Below are 14,656 nucleotides of genomic sequence, written 5' to 3'. Positions count from 1 at the left end.
CTCTTGATTTCTATTATATATAGTTCTTCAAGTCATGTTACCAATACAGTTTGGTGTTCTGGGGGACACTGGAGGTTAATCCCCATTCTGTCTCTCACTTAGAATTGCCCCTCCCTTTTTATCACCTGAAGTATATTGTCCAATTGATATGAGCAACTTACATTATGTTTTTCTAAGCTAGATAGGGCATAGACTGTAAGCCATTTACAGACTGTATAGGTTTTTATTTTCAAAGTGTTTTTTTTTTCTAAGTGTTATTTCATGTAAAGCATAATTTTAAGATTTAGGAGTTAAACAGGAGGAAAACAGTAGGAGAATATTTAACCTGAAATCCCTGCAATTGCTGCTCTACTTTTCACCCTGCAACTCAACCATTAGCTCTCTCAATAATCTTAATACACCTTTCACCACTTCCTGCTTGGATACTTTTATATTGTTTGTATGTTTTTTTTTCTTTTCTATTATGTCCTAGAGGATGCTGGGGTCCACATTAGTACCATGGGGTATAGACAGGTCCACCATTAGCCATTGGCACTTTAAGAGTTTGAGAGTGTGGGCTGGCTCCTCCCTCTATGCCACTCCTACCAGACTCAGTTTAGAAAATGTGCCCGGAGTAGACGATCACAGCTAGGGGAGCTCCATAGGAGTTTCTTTAGTTTTTTTTTATTTTAAAAGAGTTTAGGCACAGGGAGGATGCTGGCAACAGCCTCCCTGCTTCGTGGGACTAAGGGGGGAGTAGTGTCCACCCTAAGGGGTCTGAGCCACTATCTCTGCTGACAGGACACTGAGCTCCTGAGGGGACAGATCGATTGCCACCACAGGGAATCGCTCACCCCAGCAGTGTGCCACCAACCCCCTTACAGAGCCAGAAGACTTCAGTGGCGAGTGAGTCACCAGCCCCCTTGTCAAGCGGGGAGCCGGTGTGAAGATGGCGGCAACAGGGTAGGGAACGCAGTACTAACTGCGCCCTGGGGCTCAGTGGTACATGGTGCGGTGCTGTGAGGGGTGCCCTGAGCCAGCGCCTACACCCTAAACTGGTCACACAGCCTGTCGGGGACCCTGGATCACCGCTAGCAATACACCTCAGACCAGTATAATTTCAAACAAGAGCAGGAGCCAGCGCCAAAAAGGGGGCAGAGCTTCTCCTCAGAGTGGACCCAGCAGCTTTCAGCGTCATCTTTCCTGCATGCAGAGCCGCTGACAGGGGAGAGCTGTCCCTCCACTTCAACTCCAACTATCTATACGGTACCAAGGGGTTGTAGAAGGGGGGGGGAGTTGTGTACTAGACTGTGTAACCTATTAAGGTACACAGTTGGCACTGGTAAAGGGTGTCCTTTATCTTTGGAAGTGCTGTGTGTGGGTTGGCTCCAAACTCTGTGTCCCTCTTGGCATACTTAGGGGGGAAACTCTGTCTGCATTTCCCAGTGTGTGTGTGGGTGCTTGTTTGCTCACAATAAGAACCATGTCTAGGGACTCTGGGTCATATGCTGCAGAGGATATGTCTTCTCAGGATGATCCCATTCCATGTAATAAGGATTGCACTGTTTTAGCACAGATTCCTATAAGAGAACCGGAGTGGTTATCCTCTATTAAAAGTATGATTTCTCATATTTCTACTAGGGTAGCACAAAATGAAACTGCAACTCAGGTTTTGCAGAACTCTATGGCTGTTTGGTCCAGGTCGGCACCTTTATGGCCCTCTGGCACTCACTCTCAAAAATGTGCTCTTGCCCAGATTATGCAGCTCGACACGGATACCAACTCTGACACGGTAGACTGTGATGGGGACGTGCTGATGGGGGCGGCATCTCTTGCAAAAGAGGTGCAGTTGATGATCAAAGTTATTAGAGATGTGTTAAATATTGCCGTAGCAATACCAGAGCAGGTTGAGGAGGCTTACTTCATGGATAATAAGAAAGCCTCACTAACCTTTCCTGCATCAAAAAAGTTAAATGATGTATTTGAAAAATCTTGGGAAAATCCAGACAAATAATTCCAGATCCCAAGAAAGGTTCTGGTTGCATTCCCCTTCCCTGAGGAGGATAGGAAAAAATGGGAAAAGCCACCCATAGTTGATGCATCTGTGTCCAGACTGTCAAAGTAGGTGGTTTTACCTGTTCCGGGATCTGCCACGTTAAAAGAACCGGCTTATCGCAAGATTGACACTATGCTCAAATCCATATATACGGCTTTGGGGGCGATATTACGGCCTACCATTGCCTGTGCATGGATTTCAAAGGCTATAGTAAAGTGGTCTGGCATGTTACTTGAGGATTTGGATACAATGGATAAAAGTGACATTGAATTGTTCTTACGTAACATACAAAATTATACGGGATTTACGGTGGAATCCATGAAAGACCTGGGTTCGATGGCTGCAGGGATTTCTTTCATGTCTGTCTCAGCTCGTAGAGGACTCTGGCTGCGCCAATGGTCTGCCGACATGGAATCCAGGAGAGGTGTGGAGAACCTACCCTACACAGGTCAGGCTCTTTTTGGGGAAGCGCTAGATGCGTGGATTTCCACAACAACTGCGGGTAAGCCACCTTTTCTTCCTTCAGCTGCACCTGCTATGAAGAAATATTTTTCTTCAGCTACGTCACAGTCCTTTCGGATGCCTAAAACAAGAAGGAACAAGCAACCCAACACCTTCTTTAGAGAAGGTCGGGCAAAATCCAAAAAACCTGCTACTGCAGGCTCCCATGACCAGAAGCCTACTTCTGGTACATCAAAATCCTCTGCATGAAGATGGACCACACAGACTGGAGAAAGGACTGGTGGGGGTGAGGCTAAAAAGGTTCAGCCATGTGTGGGTGGCATCTGGCCTGGACCCCTGGGTGCAGGATATTGTGTCCTAGGGGTACAGGCTGGAGTTTCAAGACCTCCTGCCTCACCAATTCTCCAAATCAGGCTTACCAGCTTTTCTGGCAGACAGGGCTATCCAACAGGAAGCCATCCAAAAATTGGTAGGGTCACAAGTTATTGTCCCAGTTCCACCTCATATGCAAAACAAGGGTTATTATTCAAACCTTTTTGTGGTACCGAAGCTGGATGGTTCGGTCAGGCCAATTTTGAATTTTAAATCGTTAAACCCCTATCTGAGGGAGTTCAAATTCAAAATGGAATCTCTGAGAGCGGTGATCTCAGGTCTGGAGGATGGAGAGTTCATGGTTTCCCTGGATATCAAGGATGCGTACCTCCACATTCCAATTTGGCAGCTACATCAGGCTTATCTCCGATTCGCACTGTTAGACAGTCACTGCCATTCGGTCTCTCCACAGCACCAAGGGTGTTCACCAAGGTGATGGCAGAGAGGATGGTTCTCCTGCGCAGGCAGGGTGTGAACATAATTCCCTATCTGGATGATCTGCTGATAAAGGCAGTATCCAGGGAGAAGTTGTTGCAGTCCATTGCTCTGATGACTCGACTGCTCAGGAATCACCGTTGGATCCTGAACCTTCCAAAATTGCATTTGGAGCCAACAAGGAGATTGTCTTTCCTGGGGATGATCCTTGACATGGAAGTGCAGAGGGTGTTTCTTCCACTAGAGAAAGCATTAGTGATACAATGCATGGTCCGGGATGTCTTGAAGCCTGCCTGGATATCGGTTCATCAGTGCGTTCGCCTTCTGGGGAAGATGGTTGCCTCCTACGAGGCGCTACAGTAAGGAAGATTGCATGCTCGACCCTACCAGCTAGATCTCCTAGACAAGTGGTTGGAATCTCATCTTCACATGCACCAGAGGATACGTCTCTCACCGAGGGCAAGAATTTCCTTCCTCTGGTGGCTGCACATGCCTCACCTTCTGGAGGGCCGCAGGTTCAGAATTCAGAATTGGATCCTTCTGACCACGGATGCAAGTCTCAGAGGTTGGGGAGCGGTCACCCAGGGGGAAACCTCCAAGGAAGATGGTCAAATCAGGAAGCCATTCTTCCGATAAATATTCTGGAATTAAGAGCCGTGTACAACGGCCTTCTCCAAGCGGCTCATCGTCTACATGATTGGGCCATTCAAGTACAATCAGACAATCTAACAATGGTGGCTGCAATGTCAGAGGTGACAAGAATCCTCTTCTGGGCAGAAAGGCACGCGTTGGCGCTGTCAGCGATCTTCCTTCTAGGAGTGGACAACTGGGAAGCAGACTTCCTCAGCAGACACAATCTCCATCCAGGAGAATGGGGCCTCCATCCGGAGGTGTTCGTAGACATGACCAGTCATTGGGGAGTGCCTCAAATAGACATGATGGCCTCATGTCTCAGCAAGAAGCTTCGGAGGTACTGTTCCAGGTCGAGAGACCCTCAAGCAGTGGTGGTGGATGCCCTGGTAACTCTGTGGGTGTTCAAGTCATTGTCACTTCCACTAATTCCAAGAATTATAAAGATCATAAAGAGAACAAGGGTTCAGGCAATTCTCATTGCTCCGGACTGGCCAAGGCTAGCTTGGTATGCGGATCTTCTGGACCTACTGCTAGAATAACTGTGGCCTCTTCCTCTTCGCGAGGACCTTCTGCAACAGGGGCCCTTCGCTTATCAGGACTTACCGCGGCTACGTTTGACGGCATGGCGGTTGAACGCCAGATCTTAGCCCAAAAGTGTATTCCAAACAAGGTTATTCCTACCTTTATACAGGCTAGGAAAGGAGTAACGTCTAAACATTACCATCGCATTTAGAAAAAATATGTGTCTTGGTGTGAATCCAAGAAATTTCCTACGGTGGAGTTTCAACTTGGACGTTTTCTCCTCTTCCTGCAAGCAGGTGTGGATATGGGTCTGCGTTTGGGATCCATAAAGGTCCAGATTTCGGCCTTATCCATTTTTTTCCAGAAACAATTGGCTGCCCTCCATGAGGTTCAGACCTTTTTGAAAGGGGTTCTGCACATCCAGCCTCTCTTTGTGGTGCCGACGGCACCCTGGGATCTTAACGTGGTGTTGCAGTTCCTGCAATCGGATTGGTTTGAGCCTTTACAGGAGGCTGAGGTTAAGTTTCTCACATGGAAAGCTGTCACTTTGTTGGCCTTAGCTTCTGCTTGACGTGTGTCGGAATTGGGGGCTTTGTCCTGTAAATGCCCCTACTTAATTTCCCATGAGGAAAGAGCTGAGCGTCAGCAGTTCCTTCCAAAGGTTGTGTCGGCTTTTCATATCAACCAACCTATTGTGGTGCCGGTTGCTACTGACTCCTCAATTGCATCAAAGTCCTTGGATGTTGTGAGGGCTTTGAGAATCTATGTGAAGAGGACTGCTCATCACAGAAAATCGGACTCTCTGTTTGTACTGTATGATCCCAAGAAAATTGGGTGCCCTGCTTCAAAGCAGACAATTTCTCGCTGGATCAGGTTCACTATCAAGCATGCATATTCTATGGCAGGATTGCCGTGTCCGAAATCGGTTAAGGCCCACTCTACTCATAAGGTGGGGTCTTCCTGGGTGGCTCCCCAGGGTGTCTCAGATTTACAGCTTTGCCGAGTGGCTTCTTGGTCAGGGTCGAACACGTTTGCTAAGTTCTACAAGTTCGATACTTTGGCCTGTGAGGATCTAAAGTTTGGTCAATCAGTTCTGCAGGAGCCTTCGCGCTCAAATAGGATTTTAATTACCTACCGGTAAATCCTTTTCTCGTAGTCCGAGTATGTTGGGTACCCGCCCAGTGCTTCGTTATCCTGCAATGGTTATCTGGTTCAGTACGACTTTGTTCTTAGTTGCGTACTGCCTTGTTACTTGGTTAAGTATTGTTTCAGCTGTTGCTGAGTTTCAAGCTAGTTAGCTTGGTTTGCCTTATATGTGTGAGCTGGTATGAATCTCGCCACTATCTGTGTATTATCCTTCTCTCAAAGATGTCCGTCTCCTCGGGCACAGTTTCTAGACTGAGTCTGGTAGGAGGGGCATAGAGGAAGGAGCCATCCCACACTCTCAAACTCTTAAAGTGCCAATGGCTCCTAGTGGACCCGTCTATACCCCATGGTACTAATGTGGACCCCAGCATCCTCTATGGACTACGAGAAAAAGATTTGCCAGTAGGTAATTAAAATCCTATTTTATCAACAAAAATTTTTATTGATATTTTTCAGAGAAAAGAGTACAGAATATCGAAAAATGGGGAAGAGGGGATATGGGTATGGGAAATAAAAAGAATCCAATATAGACAATATAATACGATGGATAATACAACTATGGGCCAAATTCAGATCTGATCGCTGGGCTGCGGTTTTTGCTGTTCTGTGATCAGATAGTACCCTCTACAGGTGGAGTGTATTTTTGCCGTGCAAGTGTGCGATCGCATGTGTAGCTGAGCTCCTAAAACCCAGTGTGTGCAGTCTGTGCGCAACCCAGGACTTACTCCTCCAGTGCGATAAGAACAGGCTGATCAGGGCTGTAGCTGACGTCAGACACCCTCCCTGGACACGCTTGGGAATGCCTGCATTTTTCCGGACACTCCCTGTAAACGGTCAGTTACCACCCACAAACAGCCTCCTTGTGTCAATCACCTTGTGAATGATCGCGTGATCAGCTTTTTCGCACCATCCCGTCGCCGGTCGGCAATGCCTGTTGCTGTTGCCTGACGCATGTGTGCATTGCGGTGTATATGCGTTCACAGTTAGGATCTGATTGGCCGCTGTGCGAAAATGCACAGCAGCGATAAGATCTGAACTACCGCCTAAATTGCTACAGAGAAGTAAACAATAATCATCATACTGTATAATAAAAATGACAGTTCAAGATGAATCAACCTTGTGCAAACTAAATGGCAATGTGTCTGAAGGTTTATAGATAAACTGAGCACCCCCACCATCTGTCACATATTTGTGCCAGGCCATCCGCTTCATAATTGGCAGGGGATTAAGGAGGAGTATGGCACAAAAGCCATTTCCATTGGGGGTCATTCCGACCCGATCTCTCGCTGCAGTTTATCACAGTGCAGCAATCGGGGCGTAACTGCGCATTCACCGGCGCTGCAGTGCGCCAGCGCATGCCACCCAGCGCATGCCAGCCATCGTTGCCTAGTGATCGCATCTGAGGCAGAGGTAGTTGCTGGGCGGGAGGGGGCTGGACGGCGGCGTTAAGCCACCATTTAGGGGGCTCCTGGCCGGACTGTTGGGGGGGCGGGCCGCAGCGGCTGCGTGGCATCACACGCAGCCGCTTCGACCCGCGGCAGCAAAGAGGTTCTCCATGTCAGCCGCAGGAGCTGGACTGGCCGTGAGTAACTCCTGAGATGCAAAAGCATTGCCGCTGTGTGATGCTTTTGCATTTCTGCGTGAGGGGGGGGGGGGCACTGACATGCGGGGCGCACTAGCCCTGTGCTGGGCGCCCCCCCCGCATGTCTGAGTGCCTGATCGTAGCTGTGCTAAATAGCACAGGTACGATCAACTCGGAATGACCCCCATTGTGCTGGAGCAGCTTGTACCACTATACAGATATGACATAACACATAACTTGGATGGGGTTGCACTGGTGCTGATTACAAGAAAGGGTGAAAGTTAGGGCTCACAATTTAAGAATATGAAAACCTCATCACAAGGCTATATATAAATGCGAATGAGCTCACTCACTCAATGACTGACTCATCACTTCCCGATATGTTAGGAAGCTGAAATTTAACATACTGTAGGTATTCTACAGGTGGGAATTAGGAAAACTACGTAATTAGAATTTTAATAAACCTCCCCTAATAGAATGAAAAGGGGGTTGACATAATGACATTATTACCGATGCGCGTCTTGCATTAAGTGAATGATAACGCCCAAACGGACAATCGGATCAAAATTTGGATTGCACCTTCAGTGTGTAGAATTTAATAAACTACAAAAATTCAAAAGCCCTCACTCACTCATTACTGGTATCCGGACTCCAGGTTGACACCAAAAATTTTGACACACATTAGGTCAACACCAATTGGTCAACACACCTTAGGTCGACATGGACAAAAGGTTGACATGGACAAGAGGTCAACATGAACTAGGGCGACACGGAAAAAGGTCGACATGAATTCTTAAAAAAAAAATCATTTTTGTAACTTTTTCATACTTAACCTTCCACGTGGACTAGGATTGGGAACGATAACCTGTGCCGAGCACAGCGAGGCACCTTGCCCAAAGCATGGCGAGCGAAGCGAGCCATGCGAGGGGATGCGGTGCATTAATTGGGGTTCCCAGTCACTCTACGAAGAAAACAACACCAAAAAAATATTAAAAACTCATGTTGACCTTTTTCCATGTCGACCTTGTTCATGTCGGCCTTTTGTCCATGTTTACCTAAGGTGTGTCGACCAATTGGTGTCAACCTAAGGTGTGTTGACCTTTTTAGTGTCGACTTGGAGTCCCAGACCCCTCATTACTAATTCTCTTACTTCCCGATATGTTAGGAAGATGAAATTCAACATAGGTATTCTGCAGGTGGGAAATAGGAAAACAAAGTAAATAGAATTTCAATAAATCTCCCCTAAGGGGATTGACATCATTACCAATGCATGGCTTGCATGAACGATAACTACTAAATGTACAATTGGATCAAAATTTGTATTGCACCTCCACTAATAAACTACAAAAATGGTCCTGTCACTTTTTACCGTATCTGCTATGGGTCCTCCATGGGTAATGCCAAGAAAAACAGATTAATATTTACTTACATTAAGACATCTCATATTTACAGCTCTATAAATTTATCAAATTTTTAACACATATTGTATTTACAACTGTTAAAACTAGAACCTTCCGTGCGAAGAACGGGTAGAACAGCTAATATTCTGAATAAGAGGACATGACCAAAAAACATGGAAAATGTGTTCAACTCCTCCGCAAATTACCCACAAAACTTGGAGCAAGAGGGCCAAATATTATGCAGTCTGTCAGGAGTAAGATATAGTCTATTTAACAATTTGATATGCATTTCTGAATGTTACAGACATCGAGACATATGATTGGATGTTATATAAATTGATAACCATTGAGCATCAGAAATAGAGTGACCCAAGTCAAGCTCCCACTGAAAGGATGATTGGGGTGATGAGCTGAAATGCATGAAAAGTGACCTGTTTGGATGCCCAGACGGGACTTTTCACGATCGCGCCCATGTCTTTAGTCGGGTTTAGCTGCTTTACGCGGCTAAACCCATCTATGTGGGCGCAATCAGCGTGAAAACGGGGTCATTAGAATATCACCCTGTGAGCTCCCATCACTTTAGACGGGGGATCGGGGGCAAAAAAAGATTTGAATCCTGCCCTTTGAGTCTTAGGAAGAATCATCTGACACTGTACAAGTTTTGAGGGAAGATTTTTTCAAATATTTTGGAACAATATAGAGAGACATTATCTACTGTAGATATTTACAAGGAAAAATAAGAGGAATTTTTCAGAATCAGATACATGTGTTTGGGAAAAAGGGACATTTTAAATGCCGCTAAAGGGACTAGCCAGGAGATATCATAGGACAGCCATGCTTTAGCAAAACCAGTCAAGCACTAAATCAGAGGTGGGAGGTTAACATAACAAACAGAGGATATACTGCAGTTATGGGAATATTAATGCCTAGGTATTAGTGAGAAGTAGTTTGCCAATTATGTAGAACCAGAGAGCGTAGGGAGGAAACAACAGAGTCCAGAAGGTTAATAGGTAACTCATCAGTTTAAGTCATATTCCATTTAAGTTTATTCAACTATATTATTCATCCAATAAAGTGTAGAGAGGAGGTAACAAGGTCAGAGGAAAAAGGCAGAGTTTATGAGTCATGTACCCAACAGTAATGTCAGGGAAATCCCTTTTTGCCTGAATCTTAGCTTACAAAGGTTAGATGGCTAAAACAAATATAAGAGTGGAAATGGGGCAATCGTGACAAATACCAATAGTTATATATGTGTCTTATATAACAAGTACCAAGCACCAATAATAGATAAAATTTGGTTGAATGCTTTTTCAGCATCAAGGGAGAGCAAAACAAGGCCAGCACTGTAGGCAGTGAGGGAGTCTGTCGGATTAAATACTGTTTGCAGCCTGTCTACCGGACACAAAACCAACTTGGTCAGGATAAACTATGGAATGAAGAAAGGGATAGTAATTAGCTTTGCATAAAATTTAACATCTACATTGGAAAGGTACAACAAAGGACTGAACTAGTGCTAATGAGCTGAATATGATAAAAAGATATATATATATATAAATGTATTTATGCATTAAACAATCCATGTTGCAACATTGTGAGATCAATAAAGATTTTTTTAAAAAAGGGCACATATAGCACTGCGTTTAAATTCAACTGATATAATTGTATGCAAGCTGGAACTTCTGCATCAATTCATCTCATCAGTATACCCACAGTCCAGGAATAGATAAATGTGCAAAAATGGAAGTAGTTACCAACTTGGATTTGTGAATGGGGACCTTTTCACAGCTTGACTCTGGATTCCATTTGGTCCTATTATAAGCTCAGGTGCTTTTGCAAGTATCCAAGATGCACAAACAATTCTTATATCAAACCTCCAGGCTTTGTTTGAAATAGATGATAATTGTAATGTCCAGCTCCTCCACCAACATGTTTCGCTGCCTGCCACAGCTTTTTCAAGGTGATTTGGATGAGTGCCTTAATGCCCTTTATATATATAATGGCCCATAATTTGCAGGTAATGTAGATTCACATAATCAAATAACACTACAAAAAAATCATATTCAGCTCAATTTTTTCAGTGAAAGACAACCACATTAAAATCTATACTTAAAAAAAAACATTATAGGGTCTGTAACATGACTCTCTATTTAGATCACATGACCGAAGTCACGTGATTGGGGTTTAAGGAAAGTAAAATGTAACTGGAGTGAACGTCACGTGATCATCCAAACCAATGGCAGCAATTAATGCTTGTCAAGCCTCATTGTCACTCATAGTCTTATGACCCTACAATCTATATAAGAAACCAGATAAAAAGATTGTTATTTTTAAAACATATTTGATTAAAATATTATGCATTATAATCATAATCCAGAATAGATAAGTATATTCACACCAAATACATCATTTAGTATCAATAGTAAATACCACAAAATCAAAATAAATAATTGATATATATTCCCCCTTGCACAATATCTATACTGCATACAGATACATGCTCTCTTGTTCTGTTGCAAACAAAGCATATATATCTAATAATTGCAAACAGTGTCAGATTAGGATTGAATAGAATGACAGTTGTATCTCGTTATACTGCCCTCCTGTGGTTATACTCCGAATTACATTCCGACACAAAATACATATATGATATTTTAATTGAACTATAAGAGATGTAAAAATTATATCAAACATGAATCCTGTTTAACCTTTAGAGCACCGCATTCAGCTCAAGGGTCTCATTGAGACCACTAGGAAATAAGGTATTCAACTGAAATGTCCAGAATATTTCCTGTCTGCACAATCGTGTAAAACGATCTCCTCCTCGATTAGTTTTGGGGATATGCTCCAAGTCCGTAATCCTGAGAGAGGTAGGATCTTTATTGTGATGGATGGAAAAGTTTCTAGAGACACTATGATTGGTGACCCCATGTACTATGTTTCTATGATGTCCAATGAACCGTATTTTCAACATCCTTGTGGTTCTGCCTACATATTTCAATTGACATTCACATTACACTACCCATGATGTATTACAATTAATAAAGCTAGAGATGTTGATGGTTTTATTCTTTATCTGTAAAGAAATACTTGTTGTCTTATTACACGCATGTATACAGGTTGTGCATCTTGTGGCTCCACATTTAAAGAAAACTTTTATGTTTGATTTTAACCATGTTTGTCCTAAACTGGTGCTTGTAGCATTTGTTTTCAAATGGCTTGGTGCTAATATTGTCTTAAGGGATTTATTTTTCCTAAAGGCAAACTCAGGTCTAGATGGCAATAAGCCACATAAAATCTGATCACTTTGGAGCATGTGAAAGTTCTGTTTCAATATATTTGTAATCTCATTGAACCTACAATTAAACTTTGAGATGAAGGCCCATTCCTTGGTCTCTGTTTTCTGCATAACCTTCTCCTTAGGGTAGAGAAGAGTTTCTCTATCAATCTCCATCACTTCTTTTAGGGTTTTATCTAGTAGATATTGTGGATAATTTTTTTCTTTGAAAGTTTCTAATAAGGTTTCAGCTTGATTCACAAAAGACTGAGTTGTAGAGCAATTCCTCCTTAATCTCAGAATTTGCCCTTTCGGTATATTATTTTTCCATGCTACGTGGTGGACAATCTTATAGTTTAAGTATGCACTGCTACCTACTTATTTTCTGTAGTTGGACGCTTTAATTTGGTTATCTATTATCTCCAGGGTTATATCCAGGAAGGTAAGTCCAGTAGAATAAAAATTAGATGTGAAGAATAAATTATAAGTGTTAGTGTTGAGAAAATGAACACAATCAGTGAATGTGTCCAGATCCCCATCCCAAATAATAAAAAGATTGTCTATGAACTGGCCATAGAGGACCAGATTTGCGCCACACCTGCCCCCCATATTAACTCCTTTTCTAATTCTCCAACATATAGGTTGGCGTAACTCAGCGCAAACCTGGTCCCCATGGCCATGCCCATAATTTGACGATAAAACTAATAATTGAGAGAAAGAATATACTGAATAGAGTCCAACAGAAATCTCCTGTGTCTCCCAGAGAGGCCACCATCATGATCTAAGATGTTCTTAATAGCCTGCACACCCAATCCATGAGGGATATTGGTGTACAGGCTTGTAATATCCAGAGTGGCAAATGAATAAGAAGGTTTCCAAGAAATATTTTGAATTAACTGAAGAAAATTAATGGTGTCTCAAATATGTGACCTCAACTGAGAGACCCGTGGTTAGAGATATTTATCGAAATAGGCAGAAAGAAAAGAAGTAATTCTCTTACTTCTTTTCTTTCTGCATATGTCGATAGATATCTCCAACCATGGGTCTCTCAGTTGAGGTCACACATTCGAGACCTCACACCTCACAATATTGTTTTTAGGCCTAAAAGTTGCACTGAGGAAGCTGTATGTATAAGCTAAGTGACACAAGTGTGCAGCACAAACACCTGGCCCATCTAGGAGTGGCACTGCAGTAGCAGACAGGATGGCACTAAAAGAAACTAGTCCCCAAACAGCACATCATGCAAAGAAGTAAAAGAGGTGCAATGAGATAGCTGTATAGCTAATCTAAGTGACACAAGTGTGCGGCACTGCAGTCCCTCTGCACTAATGGCAGATACCGGACGCACGTCTAACACCAACATAGCTGTCAAGGCCTCAGTTATCCGCTTTGCAACAGGATGACTGCTGTCATATTTCAGCTTCCTCGCAAAGGACTGTTGGACAGTCATTTGCTTAGTTATACTAGTACAAGTGGTCTTCCGACTTCCCCTCTTTGATGACAATCAACTCCCAGCAGCAGCAGCAGCAGAAGTAGGAGGAAGTGGTTCTTGATCTTTCCCTATTTTATCCTCCAAATTTTTGTTCTCCATTATTTTTCTGGAGTTATATAATAAAATGCAGCAAAGGAGAGTGTACCTCTACAGCACACAGGGCAAACCCTGTAAAAATTATGTGGATTAAATATTAATAATCCCTTTATTTGGCGTAAATAATATACAGCACAGGACAGCACCACTGAATTTATATGGCAGCACCACTGGACTGGACTTATACGGAAATTCCACTGGACTGGATTTATACGCCAGTACCACTGGATTTCTATGGCAGTATCAATGGACATATACAGCAGTATCACTGGAATTACAGTATATGGCAGTACCACTGGAAATATACGGCAGTATCACTGGACTGGATTTATATGCAAGTACCACTGGAGTTATTCGGCAGTACCGCTGGACATATATACGGCAGTTTCACTGGACTGTATTTATACAGCAGTACCACTGGACATATATGGCAGTATCACTGGACTGGGTTTATACGGCAGTACCACTGGACATATATGGCAGTATCACTGGATTTATACAGCAGTATCACTGGACTTATATGGCAGTATCACTGGACTGGATTTATACACCAGTACCACTGGATTTATACGGCAGAACCAATGGACATACAGTATACGGCAGTATCTCTGGAATTATATGGCAGTACCACTGGACATATACAGCAGTATCATTGGACTGGATTTATACGCCAGTACCACTGGATTTATACGTCAATACCACTGGACATGGACGGCAGTATCGCTGGACTGGATTTATACGGCAGTACCATTGGACATATATGACAGTATCACTGGATTTATACAGCATTATCACTGGATTTATACGACACTAAGGTGCAAGGTTGTTTTTCTTCAGTATTTTTATATTATAATTGCTTCTGTATGCATAAGCATACATTATTTGATAAAATTAGGTAATGCCCACTTTTAACTGTAAATTGGGAATGCAGTGCAAAGGAAACAGAACTCCAAAAAACAATAGCAACCCCATTACTTTTAAATGGGGCGTTTGCAAAATAATCCAGTACCTCTGATCTCTAAATACTGGTGGACCCAAAGAGAAGATCGGGTCCCCTGCAGAGTAACTCTATATCCGCCTTGCGTTTGTTAGGGGAATTTAGACTTTTAACATTGAAAGAGAAACCCTGCACTATTTAGCCCAAAACTAGAATACAAATGGGAACAATAATACATACATGTATGAGAACCATCTTGTAATTATCAAA

Source organism: Pseudophryne corroboree, chromosome 4 (assembly GCF_028390025.1).
Source record: "Pseudophryne corroboree isolate aPseCor3 chromosome 4, aPseCor3.hap2, whole genome shotgun sequence".
Taxonomy (NCBI): Eukaryota; Metazoa; Chordata; class Amphibia; order Anura; family Myobatrachidae; genus Pseudophryne; species Pseudophryne corroboree.
This window is presented reverse-complemented; position numbering follows the sequence as displayed.